This window comes from Panthera uncia, chromosome F2 (genome assembly GCF_023721935.1).
Source record: "Panthera uncia isolate 11264 chromosome F2, Puncia_PCG_1.0, whole genome shotgun sequence".
Taxonomy (NCBI): Eukaryota; Metazoa; Chordata; class Mammalia; order Carnivora; family Felidae; genus Panthera; species Panthera uncia.
In genome coordinates, this window is record NC_064812.1 from 12,936,686 (window position 1) to 12,956,496 (window position 19,811).

At 53.4% G+C, this 19,811-nt stretch overlaps 1 long non-coding RNA gene across 7 annotated transcripts in view; it reads right to left on the bottom strand.

The window, feature by feature from the left end:
- LOC125924408 (uncharacterized) overlaps nt 1–19,811 on the bottom strand; it is a 203,112-nt gene that overhangs the window by 102,227 nt on the left and 81,074 nt on the right. For all 7 annotated transcript variants that reach the window (XR_007458401.1, XR_007458400.1, XR_007458398.1 and 4 more), the window contains one exon: nt 4,708–4,839. This is a non-coding gene — a long non-coding RNA (uncharacterized LOC125924408). The remainder of the gene's footprint in view (nt 1–4,707; nt 4,840–19,811) is intronic.

Here is a 19,811-nt window from a genome sequence, read left to right on the forward strand (position 1 = left end):
GAGTGGAGAGAAGCCCCTCTCTCTCTCTCTCTCTCTCTCTCTCTCTCTCTCTCTCTCTGGTCCTTTTATAAGAACACTAATTGCATTGTGAGGGCTCCACCCTCATGACCTCATCACCTCTCAGAGGCCCCACCTCCTGAGGCCATTGCATTCGGGATTAGGGTTTCAACGTACGGATTTGGGGTGGCACCGGTAAGCGGTCCACGACCAGGGGATTCAGACGGCCAGTCTCCGTTTCCAGATTTCTTTCAGGGCAAGAAATAAAGGTGGCTCTTCCCTCCTTTACACTTGAGCACCCTGCGCACTGGGATGCTGCAGGTTCTGAGTAAATAGTCGTAGACGAAAAGACAGGAGAAAAGACGAGGGAGAACTTTACAAACTGAAAGTCCGTAAGCGCATGGCAGTGCTTTATCATGTTTCCCAAAGCAGACCGGGGGGCCCTCGAAAGAGGAGTACTTTCCAGCCATCGAAAGAATGAAATCCTGCCGTTTGCAACAATGTGGGTGGAACTGGAGGGTATTATGCTAAGTGAAAAAAGTCGGAGAAAGACAAGTATCATATGACTTCACTCGTATGTGGAATTTAAGATACAAGACAGATGAACATAAGGGAAGGGAAGCAAAGATAATATAAAAGCAGGGAGGGGGACAAACCGTAAGAGACTCTTAAATACAGAGAACAAACTGAGGGTTGCTGGCAGGGTGTTGGGTGGAGGGAAGGGCTAAATGGGCAAGGGGCCCGAAGGAGGGCACTTGTTGGGATGAGCACTGGGTGTTATACGTAACTGATGAATCACGAAATTCTATTCCTGCAAACATTATTATATTATATTACATGTTAACTAACTTGGATTTAAATTTTTAAAAATAATTAAAAAAATATTTTTAAAAAGATGCTCAAATCTAAAAAAAAAAAGCAAAAACAAAAGAAAGAAAGAGGAGTACTTTTTACGTTGTTTCCGACTCTCTGGCCCAAACTCCAAGCACCTCAAATTCAGTCAGCCCGAGAAAACACTGCCCATGCACGTCCTGCACTCCTGTCCCGATGCCAAAAGCTGGGACTAGACACAGAGGGCAAGACCCGTAGCCTCCTCAGAAAATATTTCCAGTGCAGGGGAAAGAGATGATATTCAAGAAAGTTGTATGCTGCTTCTGGAGACAATGAAGCCCACGGGGGAGATAATAAGAGCCGAAGTTACAAAGCCTGGCCTTTAATAATAATCACAATAATTATCGCGCATAACGATAACTGTAGTGGTTGTCCATCTGTGTGGCCAGCTGCTGGACTGGTGGGACCGAGAGAGTCCCAGAAGCACTTTCGTGTTCAGGGGATAGCCCGGACACCAGGCACTGCCTCGGCCTAAGCCCACGGTAGCATCACTGGGGAAGCTCAGCGTCTGCTGGTGTGGCAGATATTATCAGAAAAAAACAAAATTAGGTGTATTTTCCCCTAGACTTACGAATCCCTCTTCTGCATTTGCCCTCACATTTTGACATTAACTGAACTCTGTCTTCACTACTAAAAATAAACTCCAGGTCAAATGCAATGAGCCAAAAACCTCAATATGAAACCACAAGAAACAGAGTAATAGTAAAATGGGCTAATAGCAGAGGTGTTCTGAAAAAACGTTTCTGTTTCAAGCCCAGAGTCCCGAGTGGGCCAAGAGTTCCTGCGGCGCTGCAGGCAGTGAACACAGGAAGCAGCCTGTGGCTAGAGAAGACCAGGGTGGGCTCGTGCCCACGGTCAGGCAGGCAGGCAGGCAGGCAGGCAGGCACGAGCTCTCAGATGCCCTCTCCCCAAAAGTCAGGGTCAGGGGGCAGCTTGAGAATACCAATCAGGCAGGAGCCGGGAGGTGCTCCCAGGGGGCGCTGGTGCCAGGGGAGGAGTCCAGAAGAGCAAGGTGAGGGTCAGAGGGAAGAAGTCAAGCCTGTGTGCATGTCCAAGGAAGGGCCGGGATGAGAGGATAACCTGTCAGAAGCAGACAGGTGAGGAAGGAAGTGGAGAAGAAGCCAGTAATAAGGGCTCCCTTTTTTGCTGAGCATTTTCTCAGGCCAGCTTTGGGATCCTCAAGACCAACCCAAGGTGGGGCTGGTCCATTCTGCGGCTGAGAAACAAGAACCTGGAGAACGGGAAAGGACCTGTCCATGGTCACAGGGGGCGTGGCGGGGGGGGAGCGGCGAGAATGCAGGTGTACTGTGGGATCTCTGTTCCACGGCAGGCTCACAGAAGGCAGGGGTGCAGGTGGGCGGGCCCCCAGTGGAACAGCAGTGCCTTCAGGATGGGCAGAACCACATGCACAAGCACGGTGCTGACGCCTTTCTCAGAGCCCCTGGCACAGAGCAGCCCTGCCCGGACCCGTTCAGGACGGTGCACCTCCGAGCCCCAGCACGGCCTCCTGCTCCCTCCACGTGCTCCCAACAGCTGAGTTCTGGGGAAATTCCTTTCCCATCATCCCAGACAGATCGGTCCAGCCTCTCCTCTGTCCACAGAATGCAGGCGACGCTGCTCACTTCTGCCGTGGCTACGGCCATAAGAAACGGCTCAATGCGTCTCCCAGCTCCCCCTACCCAGCGACTGGAGACCCGTCATCCCCCGTCCCTCGAATGGAACAGCTGGAACAGCTGGAACACCAGCCCTAATTCCAGGTGCCACGGGAAAAACAGTGACCGCAGAAGAGGCACCTGCACTAGTCCTGCTTCCAAAGTCGGCCGCCCGGATCAGGAGCGGGGGCTCTGGAAGCAAAACGCAAGGACTGGCTGAGTGCACAAGGACCAAGGAGCACACGACAGCTTCCACAGGAGGCCTGTCAGCTGCACTCGGTGCAGACGAGTTCCGTCCCCAAAGTGGGAAATCGGATCCTGACGTGGAAATGCGGGATAGGAGGGCACTGGGGTGCTGAGCACAGGATGCGGGCGCTTCCCAACCGCAATGCAGCTCGGCTCCTACTGACATGCGCCTTCCAAGAGCCTCAGGCTGCAGCACCCTCTCTGCAAAGCCTCCCCAGTGGACAAGAGCCCCTCTGTGCCCTCCATGCCCGTGGGGAGTCTGGAGAACCCAGATGTGTGTCGGTCCCCCCACACTGGGTGAAGAGCAGGGTCTCCCGCTCACCGTCATGTATGTCACGGGACTGCCGGGGACACAGGAGATCAGAGATACAAATGCACCCGGGACACAGTTAAGACACAAGAGAAAAGACACCAGGAGCATACGAACACCATCCCCTGCTATCCCGTCAGCCTGACTTCCTACCTGTCTTCTCACAAGCCCCCACTTGGATCAGGTTTCCTTTTTTCTATGTGACTTATTCTTTTCAACATCTTGCGGGTTTTTTTGTTTTGTTTTTATTTCAACTGACCTCTTTCTTTGTTGTCAGTCTTTAGAAACTTTCTTCTTTTGGTTCTCTCTCTCTTTCTCTTACTCTCTGCTTCCTCCTTTTCAATTATTCATTCCTTTTGTCCTTTCAACATCCACAAGAGTGTCAGGGGGGGTGTCGGGATGGGTAAGATGGTCTTTTTCTCTCACCAGTGACTGGGGGCACAGGCTCGGGTGGGGGAGAGAATGACGTGGTATGAGGGAAGCACGCCTTAGAGCGCCGGCGGCAGTCTGGAAGAGGAAGTAATCAACTCTGCACGGGTAAGGGGTTGTCTGTGTAGCATGCACAAGCCATTGCCCAGACAGACCTGGCGGTAGGTGAAAGGCAGAGACAAGAGCAGACCACGGACTTCAAAATAGCCTGCTGCCTGGAAGGAACCGTACACAGTATAGTTAATGAATTAAAAAAACAAAACCCTAGCGCTCCTGGGGGGCTCAGTCCATTAAGCATGTGACTCTTGGTTTCTGCTCAGTTCATGATCTCACAGTTTGTGACTTCAAGCCCCACACTGGGCTCTGCGCTGTGTGGAGCCTGCTTGGGATTCTCTCTCTCTGCGCCTCCCCTGCGTATGTGCTTGCTCTCTCTCTCTCTCTCTCGCTCTCTCTCTCTCAAAATAAATAAATAAACTTAAAAGAGAAAAAAAAAAAAACACCCTCCTGTTTTGGAGCATTTCCTCCTCCATGCCAGGCAGCCGGCTGAACTATCTCCACTATCTCATTCAATACCCACGACATCCTCTTGAGGCAAGAGCTAATACGATCCCTATCTTACAAATGAGGAAACCGAGGCTGGGAGCAGCTGAGAGATTCACCCGAGACGAGGCAAGTGGCAAAATCAGGAAAACTGGGGTCTGCCTGAATCCCAGGCTTTCAGCTCTTCCTTCCCCCGAGGCAGCCTCTGGCTTGGTGTGACTGAGCATTCAATGTACGGAGGCGGGAAGCAGGCAGCCCCAAAAGGAGCTTTGCTCCCCACGCACTTCCTCACGCTCCTCTGGTGCCGTCCCCGCACGTCTCAGCAGGACAGCCAGAGCACCCGTCACCTTCTGCCAGGAGGAAAGGCTTGGGGTAGCCCCCCTAGGAGGTGGTGGGCTCCGTCCTAGGCCAGGGCCAGAGGGAGAGCTCCGAAAGCACAGCACTGAGGCCCCTGAACACCGAGAACCAGGTCCCGTGTGTCAAGGTGAGATTACGGGAAGCCAGCTTCTCAAACCAGCACAGGAAGCGAGGCCAAGAAGTCAAGAACCACACCCCAACTTGTGTTGCAGGAGATCGCCGATTCCCGAGGCCTTTTTTTTTTTTTTTTTTGCTCCATAAAGCTCAAGAGAAGAAATCTCTTACCTTTAGTCTCCAAATCCCACAATGGTCTGGCTTTAGTTCAGGGAAGGACTGTTCTCAAGTTCCTCTAGAGTACCAGAGGGATGCGTATTTTTTTCAGATTGAAGGCACCAAAATCTCAGGTTGGACAGGATTCTGTAAACATGCAAGAAAAGGACCGAGAATTATTAGTATTAATGCTTATACAAAATGGATGAGATGTTTCAATCCTGTGAAAAACTACCAAGTGCATATTAATACATGCTAAATGAGAAACTTCAGAAGAGCAGACATTTACTGAGCAACCACTATGTGCCAAGCACCGTGTTAGACATTCCACTGCATTAAGCCATTTAATCCTATAAGACCAGTTTCGATGGCTCCATATTTCAGAAGTCACCTAAGAGGCCAGGCCAGCACTGAAAGTCAGGTCTTCCTGACTCCAAAGCCCTGGCTGATCGATCACGTTTTCCTCCCCCGCTAAAGCTTTTCCATTCACCTGAGTCCAGGAAGTCTGGGTAGAGGGAAATGAGAAACACACCCAGTAACTCCATTCTGAGAATGTCCTGTCCCCGGATGCCCAGCCCATTGCACAGATGATGGGGGTAATATGAACCCTGGAAGCTGTGTCAGATTAACTTCGATGTAAGCTTTATCTGAGCTCAACACTGTCATCTGGTAACATGTGATCGGTAGACATCATGCATTACTCAGGGAACAAAAAATGTAGCTTCACCAGGGATTCTTATCCTAACTGATAATCGGCCCAAAGGGCTGGGGGAAAAGGGGCGAGGGGGCCGCTGCTGGTCTTACCAGCTCTGGAGGGCCCTCCTAAGGCACCTGAAGCAGAGCCAAATCACATTTACAACGGAGTGATTCTCCCCGTTCCAGACCTCCCTCTTGTACCCCAAAGACCCCCGGCACCCTGGCCGCCAAATCACCAAGAAGATGGAGCTAGTGAACACAGGCTCAGAATAAGACTGACAAATTGTGCATTTACCCTCAAGTGGGGGAACAGCTGGAGAAACACGCTCACCCCACAGCCACAGCAGAGGCCAGGTGGCTTGGATTCCCCACTGTCCACTCCTTCTCTCTCCTCCAGGAAAAATTTGGTCACAGGTTGCTTCTCTGAGGCCCCCTGGTTGTCACACTCCTCCCCTGGACGTGTTAGTATCGCAGATGGACCCACAGCAGTTCTGCAAGCCCAGGAGTGCCTGTCTCCTCCCACCAGGTGCTGGGCTCGCCCGTCCGTCCAGCCCCAGCACCCAGCACCCACCAAAAGGGGCTCAACCCCCAGCACTCAGGGAAGTCCCTTGACTGGCAACCCGCTCATGAGGAAGCCCTCCTGGGAACATCTACGCTCCAGCTACTGGCGCCTCCCTATTTTTAAGGCACTTTTGTGCCTTACTGTCAAAATGCATTCACCTTATTCCCTGGAGAGGGCAAGAGCCCAGCTCCCTGGTTGTTAGACCACCTGGATTGGCATCCCAGGTCTACCAGAGCCTTCTTAGGGGCTGGAGCAAGTTACCCTCTAAGCCTCAGTTTCTCATCTTAACGTTTATTCATTTTTGAGAGACAGAGAGACACCGAATGCAAGCAGGGGAGGAACAGAGAGGGAGAGGAAGCAGGCTGCAGGCTCTGAGCTGTCAGCACAGAGCCCGACGCGGGGCTCGAACTCACGGAGTGTGAGATCACGACCTGAGCTGAAGTTGGACGCTTCACCGACTGGGCCACCCAGGTGCCCCTTAAAGGTTTGTTAGTGTCAAGTGAGAGCCTCTGCAGAGCTTAGCATGGGGCCGGACCTGTTGTGAATACTCAGAAATGCCCACTATTATGAACGCCATTTAAGCAAATGCTCGGGTCTTAACTTCGTAGTCTCCTCCCAGTAAGGAGGAAAAGGCCTCCCCTCCTCCTGTCTCAGCACGATGACTTGGTGTAGGGGCTCGGTCCTTGGGGCCAAGGGAACAAGCAAAGCCCTGGGAATCCGTGCAGTGGGTTAACACTCAGCCATCCTCCGGCTGTGCCTCCAGCAGTAAACGGCGGTACGCACGAGAGGTGCTCTACGGACAGGAAGGCAGGAGAGAACCGTACTGGATCAAGCTAACGGCGTCATTCACAAGCACCATCGGTACAGGGCACCTTGCCGAGGCATATCCCCACAGGACCACCCCGAGCACTCACCATGACCCCAGGACGGCAGGGCACAGCATGAGCCCCATCTCCATCTTACAGACCTGGAAACTAACGGTCGGAGGGGCTACGGAGGCTGCCCGACACCCAGTCGTGACTCTGCAGCCGAATCACCGCTTTGCAAGCTCACTGCTTCCTCCTGGAGAGAACAGCGGCGGTAATACGCATCAGCTCCTGCGGAACAAGAACCTCTTTCCAAGGCAACCAAATTGATGAATGTTTTTAATTACCGTTTTAAACCACACGCACAGAGCAATGTTCCGTGGAAAATGAGGAACCAGAACTTCCAAGTTTCTCCCAGGGGCCAGTCCAGCCAGGTGCTGGCTGCCAGAGCCGGGGGTGGGGAGTCGTGCGCCGGCCAGGGCGGTCAAGGTGGGGACGGTCACAGTCCTGCCTCAAGGCACTGAGCCTGACGGCCGGTGTGGTCACTTCCCACCCACAGAGACAAGCCAGGGATAAAGGGGACCGGTCCAGCACAGGGTGACAGGAGTCTCTTGGCTACTCCTCAGGAATCCATCAATGGCAGCAGAGGAGAGAGCTGGGTGCTTAGGGAAGTCTGACACGTCGCTTGTGCTGGGGCCTGGATGAGGCGGCTGCTACTCCCAGAACGAACGTCCTGCCTGACACTCTGTCTCAAGGATGGGACATTAACCTGCTCTGCAGGTGACAGAGATACCCTGCATCTGAACCAGGGGGCCTTGGGCTTTCTTAGGATGCTGATAACGCTTCCCTGATGTGGCCTGGGATCACTGCTGGGGCCCAATGCTGTGTCCAAATGAATAAGGAATCAGAGTGCCCACGACCCCAAGGTCCCGAGGAAGTGAGAGGCAGACTGGGGCACAGAGACGGGCCCTCTCCTATTGTGCTCAGGGCCCTCCCTGGCTCTGCCAGTGGAATTGCAAGTGTGTCCTGTGCCCAGGGGTCCTCTGCTCTACAACCCAGAGGCAGGGCCATATCATCTTCCTGTCTCCGACAGGAAGGTGAGGGCACAGGGTATAACCTACAGCACTGAATAACTAACGATCGGGAGCATATCATCGGGTCATTTGGCCTCGAATGCCACTTATATGCTGCCTGGGCAATGGAGCCAACTGGGTACGCTGACGGCAGCCAGGACCAGCCACTTGGAGGTGGGGGCCCTGGGCTGCTTGGCAGGAGAGAGAGCTGGCTGTGAAATGAAAGACTACACAGGGATCCCTGACTTGGAAATCATCAAAATGCCACCGAGGTGGACTACGGCACCTGCAGAAATAGAGGACAGGACAGCTGTCCCCAAGAAGCCCCTGAGAGCAGGCGCCAGCCTTGGGATGTGTTTACTCCCTCTGGAAAAGGCCTGGGGAAAGGACTCTCCTGGAAAGTCAGCAAAGCCAGACAAGCCGGTGAAAGCCTCCAGCCTGGCTCCGCACGGGGCCCCAGCAGTGATCCAGAAGGACATCAGAGGTATTATCAGTGTTGCCCCCAATTCTATGAGGTCCAGCAGGGCTGAACGCAGAGGTGACATGTGCACTCAGGACACAGGCTGCTGGGGTCCGAGCTAGTCCTACCAGCTAATAGCTGTGCACCCTGGGCAGTTTACTTGACCCCTCTGATCACCACGTGTTAATCAGGACTCATAAGAGCAGTTACCTTTGCGGGCTGGGGCAAGGATGCATTCAGGAGACGAACTAAGTAAGGCGCCTGGTTCAGAGCAAGTGCTTGACTAACACCTGGTTATTCTCAGGGTCTATGTGCCGTCATCATCCGTGTTGCTGGGCACACAGACCAGACAGTCTTGGATTTGAATCCCAGCTCTGCCACTTCCCAGGAAGGTGTCCGTGGACCATTCACTTGACCTTCCTACGCCGTAGTTTGCTTATGACAAACCAGCCCTGCAGGACCGCCAAGGATTACAGAGCATGGAGAAAAGCAAGCGGTACAGTATGGACTTTCAGGAATGAAGGCCCCAACCCACACCGAAGGACGTTCTACAGAGCGACTGGCCTGGACTCGTCCAAAACATCAAGGTCAAGAACAGCCAGGGGACTGTTCCAAGATAAAGGGAGGCTGAGGAGACATGGCCACTGAGAGCAGTGGTGATCCGCAATCAGTAAAGCGTGGCCCCAAAGCCCATTACCGGGACAGGTGATGAAACTGTGTGTGGCCTGTGGATTGAATGATACAAGTGTAGCCCCGCTCAATGTCCTGCATTCGATTGTTTGATTGTCACCTGGTGGTTCGTGAGAGGATGTCCTGGATCTTAGCAAACACACACTGAATATTTAGGGATAAAAGGCATGTCTACAATTTACTCTCAGGTGGTTGAGACAAAAACTGTGTGTGTGTACGTGTGTGTGTGTGTGTGTGTGTGTGTGTGTGAGAGAGAGAGAGAGAGAGAGAGAGAGAGAGAGAGAGAGAGAGAAGGGGTCCCGGTGGAGTGTGAATTAACAATTGCTGAATCGGACTGTATGGTAGGTTCTCTGTATCATCCCTGCAATTCTTTCTGCCAGTTTAAAGCCACATCAGGATGAAAGGCGACAGACAGCCCAGGAGCAGGACAGGAGACACGGACCTGCTGAGCTGGCCTCAACCATGCACGCATGGCCAAACACAAGCCTTTCCCACAAAAACCATGGCACCTCAGGTACAAATGTTACAACGGATTGTGCAGAAAACTACAAAGGCTGAAGCTGGAATTCAATTTGCACCTCCACCCCCTCCTGCCAAGGAAAAGAAAGACAAATGGATGCCTCCTCTGTTACTATGCCCCAGGGCCTGGCTTGGCGGCCTGCATGGGAGGCATCAGGCACTGAGCCGGTGGCAGGGGAGGGTGGGGGAGGAGACAAGAGCAGCAGTGCCCTTGGAGGGGGCAGGGCAGCCAAGGCTGGTGTTCACTATGTGCCAGGTGGTGTTAAAAGAACTTTCTGCACCTGATCCTCCCAAGACACCTTGTGGCAAATGCTATCATTATTCTCAGCTCATGCTGTAGGAAACCAAGGCTGGAGGGAAGCTCCCTCGGGGTTTCATCTGCAGCGGTGGGGGGGGCAGCTGGGATTGGAGCCCAGACCGCCTCCACCGGATTTCCACAGGCAAAAGGGAGGTGGGCCCCATGGGAAATAGAGCAGCCAGCACTAAGTCCAGCCCCTCCCCTGCAGCCGAGGCCACCTGCCTGGCCATGCAGAGGTCTCAATGCAGCAGGGAGCTACAGGGAGCCAAGACCCCAGGCTCCCCTCAGTGCTGGCCCAGCACTGCACACAGTAGGTGCTCAGCACTTGTTTGTAGAGGCACGCACATTCGTCTTCTTTTGCAAGGAGTCCAGCAATGCACGGACAAGAAGACCCAACAACCCAGGACATGCGTGCCATCAAGGAAGAGAAACAGTTTCGGGGACATGGACGGGTAGGGGTCTTCGTGAGGAACCTTTTTATCCCTTCTGAGTTTCACCTTGTGAATAACTTGTGTAATCAAGAAGGTTTTGTTGTTGTTGTTTTTTTTTTAATGTTTATTTATTTTTGAGAGAGAGGGAGAAAGCAGGGGAGGGGCGGAGAGAGAGGGAGACACAGAATTTGAAGCAGGGTCAAGGCTCTGAGCTGACAGCACAGAGCCCAATGCGGGGCTTGAACTCATGAACCACGAGATCACCACCTGAGCTGAAGTCGGACGCTTAACCGACGGAGCTACCCAGGAGGCCCCCCGTGTTTTGTGTTTTTAATACAAAGGAGGCAAAAGAAATCGACCGGGATGCTGTGTAAGCAGGGAGCCATGGCGTGCGGCACGACAAGCTGGGGCACAGCTGTCACTCCCCGCACACCCTCCGGCTTTCAGAGGCTGAGGCACGGCAATGGCAATGACTGAAAGCCCGGGAGAAGCAGCACCACCCCTTGCACTAGGCAGGGGTAGATTCGCTCGCCAAAGAGGCCGGCCCAGGGGTCCTGAATCCCCAGAGGTGCTGTTTACGGCAACACGGGAAAGCCACCCAACATAACCCTATCACGCTTGTCCAACTGTCACACGCGCCGGGAACCGCGAGCAGTGCCGCTGTCCCTACGGTGACCCGGGAGGTGGGCGGGACTCACACCGTCTCTCAAAAGACAGAGGCACGGAATGATGAGGAAAGGTGCTCCCCACCAAGGACACAGAAGTCTAGCTCCAGAAACTCTGAGACCCTACGTGTCCGCCCCTGGAGGATGAGTGAGGACCCACCGCTGTCCCGTGGAGAAAGCATTTGGGGTCAGAGATGGCCAGCTTCCAGACCGGCTATCCAAGGCGGCCCCACACCATTCGGCTGATAAGCGACACAGAAACTGTGTGCAAATCCTCCCATGGAAACCAAGGGTGCGGTGGCGGAGGACGGCGTGGAGGAGGGAGGTTTCTGCAGGGTCAGCCTTCCCAGGCGCTTTCCCCTGAAACCTGGAAGCATCTTACCTCCTGGCCTTCCACCTCAGACTCTCCTGTGTGTACCCACAGTTATATTCAACTTTCCCTTACAAACACCCTCCCACCTCCCCCCGACCCCAGAGGTGTTATTAAATCAACCCCAAAGGTAAATAGTTTTCATTTCTCCAACCCCAAAAACCTCCCTTCCTGCCAGCGCACTCAGGTCTCGTCACCCAGAACATCAAAGCCATTGCTTTCGGTAAAAGCCTCTCGGATCATCAGGTGATGTGTGCAGATAAAAACAACCTGCCACATGCCAGGCTGTGCCCCCTGTGGGGTGGCGAGCGGGCTGGGAAAAAACAGCGAACTACGGGCAGCCAACAGCTGGCCCCTTTGTCCAGGTCCAAATCTGCCTGGTGACCGTAAGGGTCCCTTCCCTCCCACTCCAGGCCTCTCACAGAGGAAGGGGGTTGGGCAGAGCAACCTTAGGGTCTCTTTCAGATCTAACATTCACTGATTCCGTCGCCTCCTCCCTGCTCAGAGTCTGTACTTCCTGAACTGTGATGACAGCTCATTTACATACAGGAAAAAAAAAAGACTACGTGGTCGCTTACACCCTGGGCTGTAGTTTTTGGTGACTCAGAGGAGAAATACATATTTCCATTCAGCTCAAAAAAGGCATCCCTCCATTCTCCAACTGCCCAAATGATGCAAGTCGCTGGGCCAATGGGACCCCTGGGGAAGTTCCAGGCTACTGGGAGCCCAAACGTCAGTGAATGTAAGTTAAATGAGGGAATTTCCCAGGGCGGACAGGTGCGCTGACAGGTGGGCTGGGTGGAGATTCCCCTCCCTGAGTAAAACACCCCTTACCCATTCATTCTCCATCGTAATATGTCTACATTCCTTAGGGGGGCCCAGAAAACACTGGGCTTAACCCTGGCCCAGGGCCCACCATCCGGGAAGTCACACCCCCAGCATGAAGATTACCTCTTCCAGGAAGGCAGTGTTGAACCACCAATGTTGAAAGTGCCTTAAACCCCCTGACTATAAGCTGCATAAGAGCAGCAATGGTGCCTGATGCGCAATAGCTCCAAACACCTTTGCCAACACGGTAAATACTCGCTGAATGAATTAATCCCACGGCTTCCATAAAGCTGAGGCAATTCTATCCCCCAAAAGAGTGGGTGCCTGTTGTGTGCTAGGTACTGGGGAAGAAATGGTGAACGCAGCAGACAATTATGCTCACAGCCATCGACCAAAGCAGCTGCTGACAGTGCTGGCAGAAGATTACCTCCAGCTGTCAGCCCTCTTTGGAGACTGCCCTGGCTGAGGACAATGACCTTGCTCAAGGTTGTGCATCCTTCCAACCGAGCACATGTGCAATGACTGGTCAACCCGTTATCTCAATTCTGGCCCATTCCAAAGGGCCATTCCAGCTCTAGAGCGCCCATGGGTTGGCTGAGGCCTTTGCTGGGAGACTGGTACAGGCTGACCTCGTCCTCTGCCCACTCTTGAATTCTTCCCCCTCGGCTGCGCAGCTGTGGATGCCAAAAGCATGCCGTAATAAACATCTGGCTGACTGATCTACAGCTCAGCATCTGCTTTCCAGGGAACCCAACCTGCATCAAGAAGATTCTTCGGATGGATGCTCAGGCCCGGCGACACCAGGATGAAGCCTCCGGGAGCAGGACAAGCAAAGAGTTCATTCCTAGATGGCAGCTGCTTCCTTGGAGCGCCCCATTGGCCAGGATGCTGGAGGCTGGGCTCGTGGCTATAAGCAATGAGTGAGAGCTCTAAGGCAGCAAACACCTGTTCGTAATGGTGGCTGGAATGTGTGGATGAATCCCAGATCCTTCACGTAGAGACTCGTTTTCTTGCTCCTTTTCCCCCCGGGCACCCAGTGCAGGAAAGGAGCTTGGTGAAATGTCTGATGAACGGTTAGATGATGACCAGATGGATAAACGGATGGATGGACAGACTTGCCTTACTGAACAAGGAAGTCACACCCAGGGAAGCTACACAACAAATGGAAGGTAACAACGATTTGGGGTCAGTTAAAGTAGGTAATTAGCGTAAAGCGTTTGTCACGGTTCTCAAGAAGCATTAATGATGAAGATGCTGAGGAAGCCACCCATGGGGACCTTCCTGGAGAAGGTGAGCAGCTTGGAAGTGACAGAATGGAGGAAGGCACATGAAATAAGAGAAATGAGACATCAGCATTAGCGAACTGAGTCCTGACGCTGCTCATTAGACATGGAGTAAAATAAACACCCTCTTCACGGGGCCTCCGTGACAGCCCAGAGACGGAAAGTAGAGACAGCGTCTCCAGCCATAACATCCGTCACTATGAAAGCGGGCCAGGACGTTCCCATCACTAGCGGAGGCAGCAGCCAATGGAGGGTCCTGAAAATAGTACTGTGGTTTGGAGACTTAATCCTATAGAGACAGGAAGCCATCGAGGTTGAGGAACAGAGGCACTACGTGACAGAACGGACGCGAGATTTCTTAAATAATCCATCCCTTAGGTTGTTGGCGGTTGATTCGAACCCCTAGTCTGCTCTGCTCCTCAGGCAGATGGGCACCTGGGGGGTGCCCAGAGCCTCCATTCTGAGCAGGCAGCCTCAGGGGCAGAATCAACACCGGAGAACCCCAGACCCCGGCCTCAGTCCCCCTAAGAAATGTACAAGCCCTGGGACCATCCTCGTTCAGACACCCACCCCACCCACTGAGAGTGTCCTCATTTCTGAAGATGAAGCCAGGGAAACAGACAGGAGTGCTGAGGGAAAGGGGGGTTAGCAGGAGCCTCATGTTTGTGCGAGCAAAAGTACGCAAGCGACGAGGACAATGGGAAGAGAGAACATTTATTTGGGAAAATTATGAAACAAGCGATGTAACAGACGGTTTGTTAAGCGGCACAGTGTATTCCAGAAAGCGCAGGTGCTTTTGGCCCATTGCTACTCGTCCCTGAGCTGGGAACATCTAAGAGGCCAAATGCTGAGGCCATCCGAGGGGGCAGGCAGGGGTGACAACCCAGAGCACCAGCCAGGTGTCAGGTGAAGGGGAAAGTCACAGGGAGGCAGTAAAGCTCACAGCTGAAGCACACGGGCTTTTGCCGCCCAGCGACCTGGGCTGGAGGTGAGGCCCCGCCACTTCCTTCCTGCTCAACCTGGCCTCGGCAGAACCCACCTTCCTGAGCCTCAGGCCTTATCTGTGATCAAAACAGCAAGGTGCCTGCAGACAGGAACCAAGCCTATGCAAAGCACTGACACACAGGGTGCTCGAAAGTGGACAGGGGATGCAGCGTTAACAGATCGCGGGTCACGGGCCTACTGAGGAGCTGTCCAGAGCTACCCCCCCCCCCTCCACACACACACACACGGCTCGCCACCCATCCTGAGGGCTTCAAGAATCTCGTGTGAGTCCCCCCCAGGGGGCTTGATGGAGCTGGGGTGAGGACACCAGGGGGACCATATCCAGATTTAACCCAAGCACCTAGATGTCAGTTGCCAAACGAGTTTGAGAGCTTTGAGAAAGCATCCTCTTGCTTTCCTATGGAAAGAAATGAAGCTTCGGGAAACCCAGGGGCTCGTCTAAACTCACACAGCAAGTCAGTGGCCGGGAAACAGTGCAGCTGGAGACCCTGAATCTCAAGCAGTTGGTTCAAAGACTGGAGTTGCTGCATGTGGGCTCCAAGGTCAACCGCTCAAGGGGCTCCAACGTCTTGGCACCGAAAGGTCCACAGCCCCCACTCTCAAAGCCGAGTGAAAAGAGCAAAAGGAAAAACAAGTGGAGAATGGAATTCTAGGCAGACAGAGGTGCCCCTCCACTTCCCATAACAGGGACAGCCTCCCCAGATCCCTCCCTGGAGCTGGCCCAGCACGGGCTGAGGAACATAGGCCCTCAAGGCCGTCAAGGGGACCCAATCCATGCACATTAGGAATGACAGAGGGAAGGGGCTACGGAAGAGAAACCAGTTACTTCCATGTCGAGAAATCACAGGCTCTCTTGACGCGTCCTCTCCAGACTCTGGCACGGTCTCCGTGTGCCCACAACTCAGGCCCGTCCAAGTGGTTATGTAACTTCTCCCCGGGCAGGGAGGACAGAAGAACAAGACTTCTCATAAGTGACAACGATTTCAAGTGACTACAGGTAAAGTCTCAACCCAAGCATCAGCCCAGACAGAAGAGAACCCTGGCATCGAAGTACGGACCCATCCTACAGAAATCGTGCACAACGGCCATTCAACTCCAGCCTCCTCAGTGCCCGGCCCTGCTGGGCTTTCCATGCGTGATCACTAATTCTGAAGGCCAGCCACACTGTCCCCAAGTCACAGACGAGTAAAATGAGGCCCAGAGAGCCTCCCCAAGACACCATCAGATTGGAATGAGCAGCGTGTGGAGCGTCCTGTGCTAGTAGCAAAACCTATGTAGTAAAGCCCTTCCTCAAGTCCTGCTGCTTTTCCCCACACCCTTCCCCATTGGACGTCCTCGTTTTACGGGCATTAAGTCTACACGAGATGGCTTTTATTCAACAAGAAAGATGCGGATTGCCCAGCACGGGAGGGGTGCCAGCAACGGGGAGGCTGACTTCATTCATGCCATAGAGGGGAGGCCTGCTCCAGATAGGGGGTGGAAGAGGTGACCTCTGAGGTTGCTTTCACCCTACGATTCTGCGAGGTGAAACTGAAATTTCCCTTCCCGTGCAAGTATTCCCCGTCGGCTGAGCGGAAGTTTTACTCTTGCGAGGGCAGCCAGCCTCCTCGAAACCCATCCGGCTTCTCCCAACTAGCCCCGGCCTTCGTGGGGGGGGGAGGGGGAAGGGTCCAGCTGGAGAGCGAAGGGATATAGCAGGGTCAGAGATAAACAGGACCGGAGGAGCCTCCTGACCTCACAGGATGTGGGGAGGTGAAGCAGTGAGAGAAAATGAGAGAAAGCTATCCAGAAACACAGACGGCACCACAAACAGAGATTCAACAGGCACACACGGGAACTTTTCTTCTTCTTTTTCTTCTTCTTCTTCTTTTTTTTTTTTTTTGTTTTAGCTAGGAAGCCCAAAAATAGTTGAAAGAGTTGTATCTCAAAGCTTTCTGAAGAAACACCACGCCTTGTCCACGACACAAATCTAGGGGGAAAGAGTGTGAAGTGTGAAGTCATGGGGACCACAGGGCCCAGTTCAGATCTCACACAGAAGAGCTTCAACCCCAGCCGCCGTTCCACGCGGGAGCCAGGGTGCTAATCAGCATTTCACACAAAGGCTCAGCTCCGAAGCTCACTTGTTTCAAGCAAAGGCTGCCTCACCACCGGCTCGGCTTGAAGGCTTCCGCGTGGAGAGTAACGCAATTGGCAGGAACAACAGCCAAAAGCAGCACTTCCAAAGAGAGTGGGTAAACAAGCAGACGAAAAAAATTTGGCCTCGTTAAGGATTAAAAAAAAAAAAAAAAAAAAAAAGCATAAATTTAACAAGAGACCGTTTTGCGTCTACTGAGTTATAATTCTTTAAGCTAATAACAGCCGGTGTTGACGAGGTCGTGAGGCGACTGGCACACCCACCTGTTGATGGTGGCAACGTGGAAAGCCTTATTTGAAGGTAATTTGGCAATACGGGTCGAGAGCCAGAAAACTGTGCCTTTTGACTCAATCATCCTTCTGCGGAGAGTGTGTCCAAAGGATTTTCCGAGAAGGGAAGAGAGATACGCACAGAGATGTTCAAAGCACTCATAAGTTCTACAGCAAACCACTAGGAACCTTAATTTGTCAACAACAGAGAACTGGCGAAGAATATAATTTATCGACTTGATGAGTGCTTTCAAAAGGATCGTTCAAGGGGTGCCTGGGTGGCTCAGTCGGTGGAGTGCATGACTTCGGCTCAGGTCACGATCTCACACTTCACGAGTTCGAGCCCTACATCGGGCTCTGTGCTGACAGCTCGGAGCCAGGAGCCTGCTTTGGATTCTGTGTCTCCCTCCGTCTCTCTGCACTGCCAACCCCCGCCCCCCCCCCCACCACACCTGCCTCACTTGTGTCCCCTCTCTCTCTCTCAAAAATAAACATTAAAAAAATTTTTTTAAACGATCATGTGTAAGGCACTTCAAAAAAATGGAAAAATGCCTATGATACAACATCAGGTAAAAAACAGACTACGAAATATTTCCCAGACCTATGCCTACGTGAAATTGTAAGTTAATGTATGGACAGACATATCACACATCTGAAAGCAATCTGATTGGGAAGGGGGGGGCAGGTTACTGATTTTGTCTTCTTGTCCATTTCCATTCTTCATGCAATAAATGACAGCAGTATTGATGCTGATGACTATTTCGTACTGGCCAAACTTCAATAATATATAGGAAAGAAATGGGTGGAACTCTGGCGCACTAGAAACAGAATTCAGGAGGTGAGAAACGATCAAACCCCAGAGGCATCTGAGGAGCAAGTGAAAGAACCATGACCTCTAATCAGAGAACGGAAAATGCAGGCGCCCATGGGGTCACATATTAGCGATGTCAGTCTCGCAGGCCCCGTGGTGCTTCTGGCAGTATCTGGTCATCTCAGCTTTATGAGATCAGTTTTCCTCCTCTCTGCCACGCCCACAGTGCTCAAACAGGAATAGAAAAGCCCGGATCTGCATATATTTAAATGCTCATCCTCCTAAAACAAAATTCTGCTGAGAGGCCTAAAAATAATTTAAATACCGAATTTCCCAAACCGAGTCTTTTTCAGAAAGGCAACTCAGACCAGTTTCTACACGTGGAGCCCAATCAAGGTCGTACGGGACTTTCATTTTCTATTGGGGAGGACCCAGGTGGGAATTCCGGTGTGAACAGCAATCTCAACAGACAGCTGTCCCCTTGGCCTGGGCAGGGGCGCTCAACTTGGGGGTCAGCACTTGGGAATCACAGGTGACCTGAGTCCAGTCCCGACACCAGCCTTACTAGCCCTGTACGGCCACACCTGTCCTTGCACCCTGCGACCTCAGATCTGCCTCCATCCAGTGGGGATACTGCAGAACCTTCTTCGTAGGGGCTCGGGGTGGGGGGAGTATGGAGGCCCCAAGCACTCCATACAGAACCAGGCAACACTGGGCGCTAAGTGCGGGCTCGTTCTGTCACTCTCCTTCCCTTGTCTAATTTGTCTCCGAGGACTTCATGTGCCACGTGTGGGGAGGGACGGCACACAGGCAAATGACCAAGCGCTGCTCAAGCCTGGCTGCCAGGAGGGTCCCCTGGTGGGTCCCTCCCAGCACAATTACATCAGATTCTCTGGCGGGGAGGGGCCCAGGCACAGCAGTTTCATAAAGCTGACCCTGTGGTGCCACAGGGCTGTGGCACATCTAGCTCGGGTAAGAGCAGCCAGTAATTTCTCCTCCAAAGCCCCAAGCCCACGACTGCAAGAGGAGGGAATCTTTCTCAATGTATTTAGGCCACAGTTCAACAGCTCCTCTTGGAACAGGCGCTCTCTGAGTGACTGGCAAATGGCAAGAGCTTCCCCCACTCCCTGCCTCCTGCTCAGCCCAGGATCTCCTGCAAAGCAGAAGAGCAGGCCAGCTGGAGCCATCTGGCTCACGGAGGCCACTGGAAAGCACCTGACCAACAATGGAAGCGACACTGATGAGCCCAGGGCCATCCCTGCCCGACCCTGATCTTCCGCCCAGCCTGTGCGAACTCGTGTGTCCCTGGCACAGAGGCAGCAGATGGCAGGGGCCGGGCCTCCGCCTGGGGTGCACGGTTTCCAGAGGCTGGCAGCCCCGCACTTCTGGAGGGAACAGGTGGAGAGTGCAGGACGACCCCTCCTCTGCGGAGTGGGAAAACCTTCTCCGCGCTGCTGGGGGAGAGGCCGTGCGCCCCGCGCCAGGCCCAGAAGAGGCTCTCAACCGCTGTGGCAGGAGCTGTGGTTGGTGTCGCCACTGCACCAAGACACAGGGGCAGCCGTTCTGGGGGAACATTAACCCTCAACCCCGGGGTGCAGCAAGAGCGGCTGAGAACCTGCGGGCTTCGGGGGGGCAGGCTGCCCGGCATCTCCCCAGTGAAGGGACCGGCCCGGCTGCTCTTGGCCTGGGTAGAAGATGCTTATGGGGCCCTCTTCCACACTCTGCCTGGAAGACTCATTCCGCAAGACTGTTCAAAGGCCAGGCCTCTGCTCTTCCCTTCCCCATTCCCAAATGACCTGCAATAAATGCTCCCTGGACCTCAATTACCAGAGGCCACGTTTCCGGCACACTGGCGAGCGGCCAAGAACCTCCATGCACAATCACCCACGGGAACTCCGGAAACCCTCACAGTAAGCTTTTGGAGTCTCTGCTGTCCTTATCCCCATTTTACAGATGAGGAAAGTGGGGGCACAGATCTCGCACGGCAGAGTTTGGTCTTAAGAGCCTGGCAGGTTCCGGAGGCCGGGCTCTCCCATTCTGCCCTGGCTCAAGGGCTGCTGCTTCTCTGATTCCTCCCTTTGGTCAAAACACATTATTGGGCTCCTGCTGTATGCCAGCCCAGGGCGAGGGGCTGGAGACACAGCCGGCCCTCTCAAGAACTCCCTTGATGCTAATATTCCTGAGGCCCTCACAAGCAATTCTGAACAGATCAAGTACTT